Raw genomic sequence first — 15,617 nt, forward strand, 5'->3', positions numbered from 1 at the left:
AAGGCCTACTTAATGGTTAAGGCCTGAAAACATGTATCTACTGCCATGAAGGCGAGAGGTGTAGCCAGAATTCCTATCCCTGCCCCTGTGAGAGCCAATAAAACGAAAAAGGGAGGCGAAGACTTCGCCATCTGGCGATCAGAATCGAACTCATAAAATAAATAATAAATATTGAGGCATGAAATGAAAAAATAAACAAAAAATTAAGGGAAATTAGTTATGAAACGGATATGTTTTTTGAACGCATAACAACCAAATAAATGGGATGTGGACACCAGCTACCTCCGACACTAGCTAAATGGGGGGGGGGGAGGTCGACAGCAGCTACCCTAACCTAACCTAACCTAACCTAACCTAACCTAACCTAACCTAACCTAACCCCCTGTCATGTACCTAGTGTCGTAAAAAAAGGGTAGCTGCTGTCGACCCCCCCAGGTAGCTAGTTTCGGAGGTAGCTGGTGTCACACTCCCAAATAAATATCATTCGTTCTATTTTCGAACCTGTCAAATGTACAGAAATCTTGTTTCAGCGTGTGTTCACGACTTAAACGGAAATAAAAAAGGCAGGGAACTGTTATTAGGGGTTGAGAATGGAATCAAGGATCGGTGTTTCACGTTTAAACATGTTTCTATTGTCTACAGAATGGTCACAAAAAGTTGCGCAATGCATAGGTGTGCAAATACCAGTAAAAAAAACGTGTTTCTTTCCATGAGTTTCCCTCGAATAACAGTTTGCGTGATCAATGGATAGGTGAAATTAGGAAGCACGAAGGATTTAAAAAGGAGTTTTCAGATAGGTATGAGTTATTGGCTAACAAATGTGTTTGTGGTGAACACTTCACAGCGTCAAGCTATCAGATGCACGGTAATTCCTCGATGTGCCAAAAATGTGATGCGGTACCCGACAAGTGGAAAACAAACCAACGCATAAGTTTTGTTCTATGTTTAAAGTATAAAATGTATTGTTCTCATTAAAAATTGTTACATTGAAAAATAAAAAACAAAATGTTAATAAACGTAACAGACATTCTGAACACTGTAAAGCTATATACGATCACCGGGACGTTCTTCGATTGATGAGATGTTTTTTATCTCCTTCGGAACCGATCGCTGTACGGGAAAGTAGATCGAATAAAACCCGTGACTTCTTCATCTATCAATCACAATTGACATGGGTAAAAATTGGACGAATTCTAATGTCTGTGTCCAGCAACGCTTCGGTAAGGCTACAATCTAGGAGAGCAAACATTCTTGAAATTAGCGCATGCAACGTACAATTCGATAAAAGATTTTGATTTAATACCTGGCGACAAACGACTTTCCTAGGACTTTTAATTCTGTACGAGAATTGCATTCCCTTGGGCAGTAAATTGAAATTTTCTCTGACTTCCTTTACTCCTGATTTTTCCTTGCAACATTCCCGTTCATAACAACCATTTTGGTCCCATTTCTGAAAATAAATTATATTTGTTAAATTATATTTCACTATGAATAGTTATATTACCGTATCATATTTTCTTTCTTGCAGATGAAGATCCCGAGATGAATAACTCAAACAAACGCCGTCTTCTTCCACATATTCAGCAAGCAGCAACGTTCACTCCAAATATGAATGCAGCCAACGACAGAATCCTCCTGTTACCAATCCGTCGGCTTCTACCATCGCCGAAGCATGAAACAGCTCTTTCGCCAAGAGCACGTCCAGTAGTATGCCAATAAACTTTTCGGAAGATGAATTAAAGAATGTCGATTGCTTAGACAATTCAGGCATGGACAATCAGGATCAGCCAATTTACAATCCGGTGGTATTGTTATCAACCATTCCGCCGAGTGAAATGGAAGCTAAAACCATACCGCCAAGTGAAATGGAAGCTACAACCATTCCGCCGAGTGAATTAACTGCAAAGCAAGGTCGTCCAAGGGCAAGGCAAATCCGTCACTCAATCACAAGACGATGTAACTCTCGCAATGACTGGGTAGATTTATCAAGTTGGCAATCAGATGAAGTAGGTGGCCGTGCGGAAGAAAAAACCCTGTCATTTATGAATTCCGATAAACAAAAAAAATTAAGACATGCAAATTTACTTCAATTGCTGAGAAGAGAGAGGGCACTACTCAATATTATTTCAAAACCTAAAATCTCATAAACAACATTACCTCTATCGTTTTTTACAGACCGAGGTGGCCTTCTCTATCCCACAGTTAAGTTTGTGTCAAGGCTGTGGACGGTGTATCTATTTGTAAAGGAGTGCCTTTGACAGATGTCAAGCTCGACTTTCATGTTGAAGGGCCTTGTTGAATTCCTTCTGCCCCATCTGGAGACATGTAACACTTTTCTCTGTGAAATCGCTGGTCCTGGTGAAAATAAAAAAGCATTAATTGAAGTTATTTTGAGAAAAATTTTGAAACCAATTTTGTCTAACAAGAGAAAGTTGCGTTTAAGTTTAAATAAGAAGACCAGTACCTTTGGTCCAGCCAATAAAGAACGTAGGGCCAGAACACTGAAACAATAAACAACAAACTCAAATTCTACAGCATTTTCTATTTCTAAAATTTAAATAACAAAATGCTTACCATTATTTGGCTTAAGACGTCAAACGTCAGTCCCAACCCCCATTTTCTTTCTACCTTCCCATCCTTACGAGGTGGCATTTTTGAACGCCAGACGGCAAAGTCTTCGCCTCCTTTTTTCTTCTGATTGGCTGTTGACTGGGGAAAGGATAGGGAATTTTGCAAATCCTCTCGCCGTCATAGGGGAACATTCAAGTTTACAGGCCTTAACCATTAAGTAGGCCTTGACACTTTTGGGGGAACACTGGACGTTTCCCACCCGACAAGAGCGCCTCTTGCGGATGTGTTGGTGTTATTTCCACGCAGAGACTCATTGTAGCCAGATGACACTCGCACCAGGCAGAAAATTACTCTTACGCTCCGCCCTAAAATCCTCGTTTTTTCGTATAGTGTTCATCGCAAGAGGGTACCCCTTTTCTGAAAGGGAAAAAAGCCATAGTGGAGCAACCAGGGGTCTATGACTTTAGATAATTTAATCGAAAATTTTTTCGTTATTCGTTATTCGAATATTATTCGTATTCGAAAATAACACGTCCTTTTTATTCGTTATTCGTATTTTTTTGAACTGCTTATTCGTATTCGTTTACAAAAAGAATCAAGTTTTTCCTTATTCGATAGAACACTGGTTGGTTCTCCATAAGACAACTAGATATCGATCATCGCTTCGGCTCTCAGAGACGCTTCGTGGTGATTCAAAGCGATGGCAGCCTACAGCGTGATGCACTTTTTTGCACGGCGCGATGTACTTTCCTTTATGCCGCGATGCATTTTCTGGTGCAAACTCTCCACAGTGGAGTTTTCTGTAGCGCTGCCGTTTCATTTGTTTTTTTCTTTTCTCTTCTCAATTTTTATTATGTAGTTTATAATTTATTTATTCATGTAAAACCATGTTTTACCTATTTAAATTTTTTTTTTCATTTTATGAATAGAATTTATTACACATAGATTTGTTTTTTATTTAATTTAATGTATTGTTACCTAAGTGCCCATGGGTCATGCCCTTTCACCGAGATATTAATTTTTAGTGGGAAAATTTAAAACTATTATAGAAATGGTTATTTTTTGATAAAATCTGTCCATTTCTGTAAAAACATGGCTTACAAAAGTACTTATTGGAGTACTAAACTGATTCGCCATTAATCGAGTAGTTCAGTGCGGTTTGGCGGGTCTCCCTATCTCCCAATACATCATGTAATGTAAATAATTTTTTTGCGGAGATCCATAACTCCAAAATATAAAAATTTTACATAAATAGATAGCTCTTAATGAGGGCTATCCATTTCTGTGAAGTAATAAACGAATTTACATAAACAAAAAAGTTTTTGACAGAAAGGTTGTTGTAGTTTTTGCGCTCGATGAATATACTCGACTCAATAGACATATGTAACATTTTATATCTTTTTCAAACTTTTTTAAAATTAATATTTCCTCACTCATACAAAAATTGATAGCCCTTACCAAGAGCTATCCATTTATGTAAAATTTAATAATTTTGGACCTACAGTTTTCCCGTAATGAATTATTTAAACTTGTAACACATACCGCGTAGGTAAGTGTAGTTTAGTGGGTCTCAGGTAATCCCCTATCTCCCAATTAATACGCAATGTTTAAGTATTTTTTCACAGGAAAGCTATAAGACTAAAACTAATAATTTTTACACAAATGATTAGCTCTTTGCAAAGGCCATCCATTCCTGTTATTTAAATTTCATTTATTGCTTTGTATGGGGATTATCTGAGACCCGCTAAACCACACCGACCTAACCGATGTGTGTTTAAAATTTAAATAATTGCTTACGGGAAAACTATAAGTCCAAAATTAACAAATTGTACATAAATGGATCGTTCCTAATGAGGGCTATTCATTTCTGTAAAGTAATAAATGAATTTACATAAACAAAAAGGTTTTTGACAGAAAGGTTGTTGTAGTTTTTGCGCTCTATGTACAGTATATACTAGACTCAATAGACATAATTAAAAATTTTATTTCTTTTTTAAACTTTTTTCTATTAACACATGCTCACAAATTATACAGAAATGGATAGCCCTTACCAAGAGCTATCTATTTATGTAAAATTTATTAATTTCGGAATTATAGCTTTTCCTTAAGGAATTTTTTAAAATTTAAATACACATAGGTTAGGTCGGTGCGGTTTAGCGGGTCTCAGGTCAGGTCTTCTGAGGGGTAGCGAAGACTACTGCCTTCTTGCTCCGGAGTGCTATAAAGCGCTCGTTTGGTTGATTTTACCAAAGACTCATGGGTTCCGCCGAAATGCGAAATTCGCGGTGGCTGGAAGGTCCAAACGATGCCAGAATCTTTCATGGATTCTGGAATTCCTTCAGAAGCGTCTAAAGCTTCTACTGCCTGACACAGCTCTCGTTCGGCACCTACGAAGTTTGTCCCGTTGTCTGAGTGGATAACGACAAACTTTTGATACATTGTGATGAATTTTTGCATGGAAAGCAGGAGATCTGAGGTAGAAAAGGACGGCACCAATTCGAGAAATGTCCCCCGGGTTACCATGCAGGTGTACAAAACTCCCCAAGGCTTGGCTGCTCGATTTCGAGACCCACATCAAATGAACCAAATAGATCAATTGCAGATCTGGTAAAGGGGAGTGATCCGGAATCAAGACGCGACTCCGGTAGATCAGCCTTGTATTGCTCTCCATGCTTAGGTGGATTACGGTGGCAGGTCACACAAGCACGACGGGTCTTTTTCACCACCTCTCTTCCGCTGGTGATCCAGAAATGTTGTCGTATTGTAGCACTACGTTGTATTCAAGGGCAGTAAGAGTAAGACTGAGAGCGATACAAGATTACATGGCGACTACATATGAGGGAAACTCTGACGTCATACGTCCGGTAGTACTGAATACAGCAGGATAACATCACGTGGTCAAGGGCCACGTGACTTCCCCTCTCTAGCTGCATTCGTCCTCGAATGCATTTCCCCAAACACCCCCAAAAAAAAGCCCCCAAAAAACCAAAAGACAAAAACTAAATTGACGTATACAAGTCCTACTTGGATTTAATTGATAATAGACCCCACCCCCCGAAAGAAAAACGGGAACACCGCTACATGATACAGGTGACACAGACATAAAAAGGCTACAGACAAGAGGATGCACCCTTGTTAGGCCTAGTGCTCGATGGACGATTCTAGATCACTCAGTGTCGCCAATCAAATTTGCTCATGTGCCGTCATACGGTTGTTTATTTCGGTGAGGCAATGCATGGTACTCCACCACCGGACACGTCGCTTCTTAGCTTCTTCTTCTATGAACTTCTCCACTCTCCGTTGGCGTTCCCGAAGATCAGCTATATTAGCGTCTCCTCTCCCCCACGACACCACTGGATACTAAACACAGCGACACTATCCATGAAAAACGCTACTCCCCCACCCCATAGCTCGAATGGGTATGTATGGTGTCCAAACACTCGTTTTTCCCGCTTTCAGTCGTCTTTTTTCAAAGCACGGATCGTTTTACCAAAAATATCCGCGCTCACCAGACTGCCACCGATCCGTCTCAAGAACGCTTCAAATGAAGCATGCAGCGATGAGTTCGTAGACTTCCCGCTCGTCACGCTTTCTTGTTCCTGGGCGTCTGTAACTACAGCTCTGTTTACCCCTTTTAGACGTGGCAAAAAGTCGTTCCCCTTCCTAGTCGATGATGACGAGTGTCGCGAACTGGCCTGCAAAATCAGCTCATCCGTTTGAATGGAGAAACCATGCGGGATTTCGACAATGCCGACCAACAGCAGCTCCGCTCTCGAAGAATCCCTCGAATCTGTCTGTTGCGGACATTCCATTACCAGAGAGCGTAGATTATTCATTGATACTGCCCTTTGCCGGTGGCCCAGGTAAACGGCTTCCGGGCTTCTCCATTCTACTACAACATGATCGCACTCAACACCACATCCACCATCCTCTGCAAAATTCCGGGTGCCGAACACAGCCCCATCGCCATTACCTTAAACTGGTATAACCCGTCCGCTGTGACAAACGCCATTTTTGTTCAATCACTTTCCCTAATGGGAACTTGCCAGTATCTTGACTCCAAATCCGACGGGTCTGAATGATTGAAAAGAACGCTGCACCCTCCATTCGTGCCTGTGTCTCCTTAATCCTCGGCAGCGGATACACATCACTAATCGTCACTGCATTTAAGCGCCGGAAATCTACACAAAATCTCGTCCAAATTAAGTCCCGTCCTTCTTTCTTACCAGGACCATAGCCGCTCCCTAGGGATTGTTCGAGGGTTCGATAACTCCTGCATTCTTCATTTCTTTTCACTGAGGTTCTATAATGATCCTCTCCTCCCATGCAATGCATGGGGTGATTGTCGAACCGGTTTGGCCTCCCTGGTGTCTATTGTATGATCTGCCACCGTACACACTCAAAGCTGGTCTCCGGGCACCGAAAACAAATCGCCATATTTCACTAACACCTCCAAGATCTTCTCTCTGTCTGTCGGCATTAATCCTTCTCCAATCCTGCTTTCAAATTCATGCTCCCGAACCGCTTTCTTCTCTGCAACTGCCGTCACGGCGACTATTGGGGTGTCTCCCTCATTGATATCGGTCCCTGGCTCGATTACTCCTAATACCGCCCCCTCCTCGATCCATTGTTTGTGGTCCGATAAGTTGGTTACCGCCATCTGCCCAATTGTCCCCATGCTGCTAATCAGGGCTTTTCTCGTCGACACCCTTTTTATCATCTGCAATGCTTGGGAGGGTTCCACCAGCGCAAATCCCACAAACCCTTTAAAATCTAGTGGTCTAGTTGCGACCACTTTCATCGATCGGGGTGAAACCCAGCATACTTGCTGGATTACTAGTTTCGACTCTTCTCACCTTCGGTGTCACCTCGTCCACCAGTGCTTCGATTCCGATGTCCCCAATTAAGATTTCGGCTAGCACCCCAATCTTCATCCACGTTTCGAATTTTTCAAAAATGTACTTCCCCAGGAATAAGTCAATGTCGCTGTCTAGCATCAAAGGCTCCCCCTCGACGTTAATCCTCCCGTCTGATATGGACAGCATTGCAGCTCCTCCTGGTTGAATCTCCTTGCCGTCAACTGACACTAGGCGATTCTCGCACCAGGGTGCCACTGTTATCCTCAGTTCTTTCACTAATTTGGGTGAACACACGGACACTATCGCCCCTGTATCTATTACGACGGCCACCTTTTTTCCCCAGCACAACACGTCTAGCACTAGCATCCTCTGGATGTCAATTTTCAGGATATTTCATGCTAACACCTCTGGGTCTACGTTCTCTATCCAAACTAGGCAAATTAGTTGCTTACCCAAACCACATTCTCTGGCGAAGTGCACCTACCGTTACCGTTGTTACGGTTGTGGCGCCCCTCCTTCTCCCTAAAAGCGCAGGCAGTCGTGACGCATGTGTCCTATCCCCTCACAACCGTAGCACACGGTCTTTTCCTCCGGTATCCGACCCCTCAAGCCCTTTGATCGTTTGTTTTTGTTAGACACTCTCTCCCGATGTGTTCTCCACATTACATCTGACGCAGATAGGTTTTCCATCCGAAGTCTGTTTCAATATTGGTCGGTTGTCCAACCTCTGCTAAGTTGCCCTAAACTGTTTTCCGCTCTCTCTCCTTGCTGTTTGGCTGTCGCTGATGCGTTCCTTGACGCGACGGCTTCCATCAGTCCTTCCAACAATTTTTCAATCCAGTCCATTCTCTCACTTCCCATTGACAGTGCTTGTTTTTCAACAACCCCCATCGCCCATTCCTCGTGTCTTACTCGGGAAGTCATTTCCTGATACCGCTCAATTTCTTGAGGGAATTCATCGCAAAAGTTGGGTTTCAAAATCCAAAGTTTCTCCAGTAAACTTGGCATTAGTCCTCTCCATAGGTGCGCCAATTTCGTAGCTTCAGTTATATTCGGGTCTACTGTGCGGCATAAATCCAGGATGTCGTAAAAATATTCGACAGTGAAATCTTTGATCCCTTGTTTACCATCTCTCAGTTTCGTTTTGTTGAATCGATTCTGATTGACTAGCTTGAATTGCTCCAACACCTGTGTTCTAACTCTTAGCTCAATTGAAGGTCCTGCTGCATCCTGCCATTCTGTTGCTAGTTGTCCTGTGGCCTCTTTGTATGAGTACCACTTTTGTTCTGCCCCTGACAGTGACAGCTCAACGTGGTCGCGAAATTCGTCATCTCCCCATCGATTAAACCTTCCAATTCTCTCGTACCGATGCATCCACTGCACGATGTCATCCCCGTCTCCCCCCCCCCCCTGAAGGTGGGTGGTGAATGAAATTTTATTTGCGCGGCCATCGCGTGCCTTTTGCACGCTTGCTGGTTCGCTGGCACCTGCAGCTGCCCGTTCGTCCTCCTTCCGTCTCTGAACCCCCGGATGTTGCTGCTGATATTCGAGGATCTTCTTCTAAAATCTGAAATCTGTGAAGTCCTACTCTGGCTGCTCCTCTCCGTGTTCACTCGATCCTTCTTCCTCTTCAACGTTCTACCACCATTCGGCTTCTTTTCTCCTGAATGTGAGATGATACGCCTGCCGAATGGATAACGGTTGTTGTTCCTGTTGGGGTGCGTTAGCTCCGTCCTCTATCTCCCCTCGCTCTTCAGTTCCGCTTTGCCCCACCGGTCGACTGCACGTCCTCGCCAGCCCTAGGGAAGTACTCCCGATTTACGTTCTTCCCCGACTACCTCGCGCCACGAAACGTCCCCGAGCGTCTCGGATCCGCTCAACACTCCTTCCGTCTTCTTCCCCTACCATCTAACTCCCACAAACCTCACACCAACCGGTTCCTGTCAACACTGTTCGGCGCACGGTTCCTTTCCCTGATTCTTGCCGATACTCTGCGGCTCACGGCGCACTATTAACGTTCACTCAGCCCGTCTGCACAGCCTTAACCCTTTCCACCCCCGTTCTCCCTCCGGCGTCTCTTTTTCGTTGCTGCTTCCCTCCGACTGCCCCATGGTCGGTGACGTGACCTCGTACCCCAACAATTTAAGGTTCTGAGATGAGTTGGGTCGACGACTCTCAGAGGTCCCGGACAGCTACTGCCTCCGCAAAGCAGAATCGAAAAGAAGAAGAATAAAAAAAAAACTTACTCAAGTTTCTTCATCTCCACTATGTAGCACTACGTTGTATTCAAGGGCAGTAAAAGTAACACTGAGAGCAATAGAAGATTACATGGCGACTCCAGTTTCGGAGTGCTGCTGTCCGTCCAAAATCTACGAACCTTAATTTTGATTGTTAAGGCATATTGGACCGTCACGTCCAGTCTGATTCCTAACAGTGCTGCGTTTAGCTCCAGTTTCGGCACAGAAATACGCTTCGGTGCAAGCTTGTTGGCCGCCCTTGCCTGGCGGACGATTGAACGTCAACAAACAATGGCACACCTGCAACATTCTCTCAGACGGATTACCTTTCACCAAGTGAAAGTGATTGTAGCCCCTCCTATTTTACCTTCAAACTCTCACTTATTTTAGTATTAAAAGCACATGTTTATAACCGTGTAATCAGAGTTGTCTCAGTGTTCTGTAAGCTTGTAATCTCTCATATACAGAAATACATGGTGTTAGGAACTTTACAATTAGAGGTCCCTATGAGACTAACATTTGTTAAAAAAAGAAACTTTCGGCTTGAAGATTTACCACTGAAAGTCTTGGTAAGTTGGAGCATCGAACGGACCATTTAGTAATGAGAACAACAACATTTGGGCAATGAACAATTTGTCATCAGGCTTTACCCACCTATAATAACAACACGATTTGTGGAACATTAATATTTCCACAAACTCGAAAAGATTGTCAAAGTTACCTCTATGCAACATAAAAATATTCAAAATAATCCAATTTGCTTTTAGCGTACAAATAACACACAACCAACACAGAATTGTAGAAATGAAACTAAGACAACCCTATCTGAAAGTACAGGAAGGGTCTAGAAGAAATCAAGTTGAGAATAGAAAAACCCAAAAAAAGAAAAACCATCTGAAAAAATAATAAAAATTAGGCAGAAAGTTTAGCAAAACCATTCAGAAGGGAGGAAAGATGAGCTAGAACTTCATTTATTCTTAGCCAGACTTAAATTTTTATCGTGCTTCCATTTCTTTTTATGTATAACCTCACGCAATGTACAAATTAACTGGCGAAGAAAAAACATTTTGTATTCCAGTTTTCTTATGCCTGTAGTAAAAGAAGTAGTCGAGGGAAAAGGAAAAACACTAAATTGGTAACCAATTCTTCTAGCCATAGGGGGAAGGAATGTAACATGCTGGCTTCAGAACAAATTAAGTAAGAAGGTCCCCAAAGAAAACACACCTGCAACATTCTCTCAGACGGATTGCCTTTCACCAAGTGAAAGTGATTGTAAAATAAAAGCGAGTAATAATTACGCTGGCTACTTGCTAACTGACAGTTTAATTGCTGTATTTTTTTTTCAAATGCCTTTTAATGGTTTACTTTTTCTACCCAACCATAAAATATCGAAATTGTTAAAATTTAGACACAAAAATATTGTCGTTTTTCCTTATGGAGACATGTCTTCGTATTTCATCTAGCCGTGTAACTGAAAAAGTCTTTCAAAATTGTTACTTGGTTTACAACATACACCAGCAGTATTTTACAAAAATCGTTTACAAATGCCTTAAAAAATAAAACTAATGCACGATATTGTCACTTGGTAAATGACTACGCTATGCGATCTGGCTGGTATTTAGTACAACTGGACGTATGACGTCAGATCCACTCATGTATAGTCGCCATGTAATCTTGCATCGCTCTAAGTCTTACTCTTACTGCTCTTGAATACAACGTAGTGTTGCATGGTAGGGATGCAGATACTCGAGTAAGTCTTTTTTGGTTGTTCTTCTTTTTGATTCTGTTGTGTGGAAGCGGTAGCTATAAGAGACATCCGAGAGTTGTCGAACCAAATGGTCTCAGAACCTTAAATTGTTGGGGTACGAGGTCACGGCAACGTATTTGGGACAGACGGAGGGAAGCAGCAATGAAAAAGATACGCTGGGGGAGAGCGGCGGGGAAAGACTGAGCAGATGGACTGAGTGAACGTTAATAGTGGTAGGGAACCGTGAGTCGAAGAGTGTCGGAGGTGTGATGATTGTGGGATGTAGATGATAGGGGAAGAAGACGGAAGGAGTGTGGAGAGGATCCGAGATAATCGGAGGTAGTTCGTTGTGCAAGGTAGTTGGGGAAGAATGGAGAATGGGAGTACTTCCCTTTGGCGGGTGAGGACGCGCAGTCGACCGACGGAGTAAAGTAGTGCGGAAGAGCAACGGGAGATAGAGGACGGGGCTAACGAACCCAACTAGGAGCAGTAACAGCTATCCATTCAGCAGGCGTATCATCTCATATGCAGTGAATAGGAAACCGAACAGCGGGAGGACGCTGAAGAGGATGAAGGATCGGGGTGGACACGGAGAGGAGCAGCTGGAGGGGTATTCAAAAGATTTTAGGAGAAGGTACTCGAATATCAGCAGATGTATCTGGGGGTTCAGAGATGGAGGGAGAATGAACGAACCGCTTCAGGCAAGAAACCAGCGAGCACAAGACACATGATGGTCGCGAAAATCAAATTCCAATCGTCTCCCCGCCATCGGGGGAGGGGAATACGTGGAGAATGTCGTGCAGTTGATGAATCGATACGAGAGGATAGGGTGGCATAATCGATAGTGAAATGACGAATTTCGTGATCACTTCGAGCTGTCACTGATAGGGGCAGCACAGAAGTGATACTCATACAAGGAGGACGGCGGGACAACTAAAAACTGAATGGCAGGATGCAGCAGGACCTCTAATTGTGCCAGGATTTAGAACGCAGATGTTGGAGCAATTCAAGCCAGTCAAGCAGAATCGATTTAACGAAACGAAAATGAGAGACCATAAACCAGAGATCGAAGAGTCCATGATCGAATATTTCTACGATATTCTCGATTTATACTGCAGAGTACATCCGAACATGACCGAAGCTAAAAAATTGGCACACCTATGGATAGGACTAAAGCCAAGTTTACTGGAGAAACTCTTGAGTTTGAAACCCAACTCTTGCGATGAATTCATTTAAGAAATTGAGAGGTATCAGGAAATGACCTCTCAAACACGGTGCAAGGAATGGGCGATGGGGGTAGTTGGAAAACAAGCACCGCCAATGGAAAGTGAGAGATTAGAACGGATTAGAAAATTTTGGGAAGGACCGACGAAAGCCGTCACGTCAAGGAACGCGTCAGGGACAGCCTCATAGTCAGGAGAGAGAGCGGAGAACCAACAATATCGGTCGCCTCAGCAGAGGTCGGACAACCAACCAATTCTGAAATGGACTCTGGAAGGAAAACCTATCTGCGGCAGGTAATGTGGAGGGACACATCGGAAGAGAGTGCCCAACAAGAGCGAACGATCATGGGCTCGAGGGGTCAGACGCCGGATCGTGTGCTGTGGTTGTGAGGAGATAGGACACACGCGTCGCGATTGCCCACGTGGTCAGGAAGGAGAATAGGTACAATAATACCCATGTCAGTACACTTCGTAGGAGACGGAGAGCAGGCCAACAAGTGATTAGACTAGTGAAAGCCACGCAGCTGGTGTACCCGGATAACTCGAAATCTTTCTAAATAAATCACGATGCGTGCGAATACGGGACTGATGTGGTCTTAGTAGAGAAGGGGGACACAGGGGAGAGGCCTATTGCGTTTTTCAGTAGGCTATTGACCCGAGCAGAACGGAACTATTCCATCACGGAACAGGAGGGTCTAGCCCTTGTATGGGCAGTGAAGAAGCTCCACAGCTATATTTAGGATACGAAAGGGAAAGTGGTGACGAACCACCATGTTGGTTAACAACGAAAAAGGATTTGGCTGGTAGGTTGGTTTGTTGGGCATTGTACAGTATCCTAAAAAAAAATCCGAATGCGATTTTTTTGGGGGAAACCATCTAGCGGTCTGCGCTAGATCTCGCCCAATGATACACCACTTAGCCCCGGCTCTACTCAACAGTGCCCCAGCATACGTAATTCTGCCTCATCCCTACAACAATCTGCCCCTTCCTACAACAGTTTTTGTTTTGAATATATCATTTTTATTTTTATTTTTTTTTAAATAAAAAGACTTAAAATCAATTCCGGCCCTTGTCAGTTGTTGCTCTCTCCTAATGGAATCTTTGAATTCTACCAAAATACACAGTTCAATTCATCTTTTAGCATTGTATTCTTCCACGATATTGCTTAAATTAAGCCATAAATATCCTACAGTGGCAGACAATACATAATATTCATTTTCCACGAAAGATAACCAAGACGATTGAATTTCGCCCCACAATTCATCGGAATTACCTTTCACCGGACTGGTCATGTTGAATTCTCTGATGAAATTCCGCCAAATGGATGTCATTGGCATGATGTCCGTACTTTGCGTTGGCCACAATATGCTGGACATGTCCCGGGATGCAATCCATGTTTTCACTCTTGGGGATGAACGAATGGGACTTCTCAAATGGACGATGGTTCTCCCGACAGCAGCAACGTTTTGCAAAACACCCAAATACTGGTTGATGCTGCGAGGTTCTTCAACGCGGTGGATCTCTCTTGGGCAATCGTATGACACGCACCCGGTAACCAGCACCGATCGTTGACGGGAACAGCGCATTGGAATTGAGATTAAATCTCCTGCTGCATTCAATCTGAAATTTAAAAAATACAATAAAATCAAATAAATAAATGAATCACACAAATCAAATTTATAAATACCCAAATCTATGGTCATCGACGAAAATACAATTTTTCCAGAAAGAAAAAGATGAGGACGAAAATTGCACGGCGAACAATTGTTGTTGTGTCATGTTCTAGAATGAAAGGCGAAATGGTGATAGGACTCACGACGAGTATCACCTTTTTTCAGTCTAACGTGTTCTCACACCCTTTTTTCACAAGTCACCCCAGGGTATGGAGGTTGAAAAGGGAAAAATGAAATAATATGTGTATACAAGACAGAAATGGTATAGTTTCCAAGTATATTTTTTCACCGGATGTGGTCAAGGCCACTGAATCTAAATAATGTTATAAGAATTAACACACTAAGGTCATACATATAGCTAGCAAAGAGTTTACTTACCCACACCCCGTAAAATAACCTGACTTTACCTATCCCAATATTACTCGCATCAAGGTCATATAGAAATGGAGCAAGTTTTTGGGGGGGGGGGGGTCGTTCAGGCGTTAGAAAAATATCTGCTAAAGTTAGTATTTAACGGGTATTTCATTCGTCACCATGTTTCGTGCTGATCGTGGCCGAAAACATTTAAACGATCAGGAACGCGCAAGTATTATTGCATTTACCGAATGTGGTAGAACAGTTTCTTTTATAAGTGAGCGTATGGGAATATCGTGCAGTACCGTATTTTTATGGCAAACACGTTATCGTGAAACAGGTGAAATAATTAGGCAAAGGGGTTCCGGTAGACCCAAAAAAATGACATCTGTGGATGAAGAACATATCGTTGAGGCGGTCGCTGCAAAACCTATCACAACAGCGCAAGAAATCGCAGGCAAGTTTAATGTTACAAGATCACATTAAAAATAATTAACATGGTTTAATGTCGTAGATGTCGTCAATGTTGCTGTGTCACCAAACACAATCATGAGTGTTCTTAAAAAAAGGAATATTCATCCCAGGCGTGCTGCGCTTAAATTATTTTTAACGCCACAGCACGCAAATTTGCGCTTAGAGTTTGCGTTCCACTTCATGAACGCAACCGAAGCGTATTGGGAAAATGCAATTTTTACTGACGAAAAAACCTTTGGGTAATGTTAAGATTAATATATTTTTTAATATATAAGCTGAATCTAATAGTAAATTCATGTTAGATCGGACGAGTGTGGACGAGTGTTTGTTTACCGGCGTGATGGGACCCGTTTCTACAACAACCACGTCCAAATAAAAGACCGGATTGGAAGAAAAACTGTTCCTGTATGGGCATGGTTTTCCGCAAGGGGACCCGGTGATTTCGTCCGCATTCACGGAAAATTCAACTCCGAAAAATA

General features: G+C 42.8%; 2 long non-coding RNA genes across 2 annotated transcripts; both read right to left on the reverse strand.

The window, feature by feature from the left end:
* Positions 1-959: 959 nt before the first annotated feature.
* Positions 960-2,145, reverse strand: LOC116929968. The gene is made up of 3 exons (XR_004398173.2): positions 1,505-2,145; positions 1,304-1,450; positions 960-1,233 (listed from the first exon to the last, which is right to left on the reverse strand). It is a non-coding gene; the product is annotated as an uncharacterized LOC116929968 (long non-coding RNA).
* A 47-nt stretch (positions 2,146-2,192) lies between these two features.
* On the reverse strand, positions 2,193-2,649 carry LOC116929967. The gene is made up of 3 exons (XR_004398172.2): positions 2,575-2,649; positions 2,465-2,501; positions 2,193-2,355 (listed from the first exon to the last, which is right to left on the reverse strand). It is a non-coding gene; the product is annotated as an uncharacterized LOC116929967 (long non-coding RNA).
* Between the last annotated feature and the right edge of the window lie 12,968 nt (positions 2,650-15,617).

This window comes from Daphnia magna, linkage group LG9 (assembly GCF_020631705.1).
Source record: "Daphnia magna isolate NIES linkage group LG9, ASM2063170v1.1, whole genome shotgun sequence".
Lineage (NCBI taxonomy): Eukaryota > Metazoa > Arthropoda > Branchiopoda > Diplostraca > Daphniidae > Daphnia > Daphnia magna.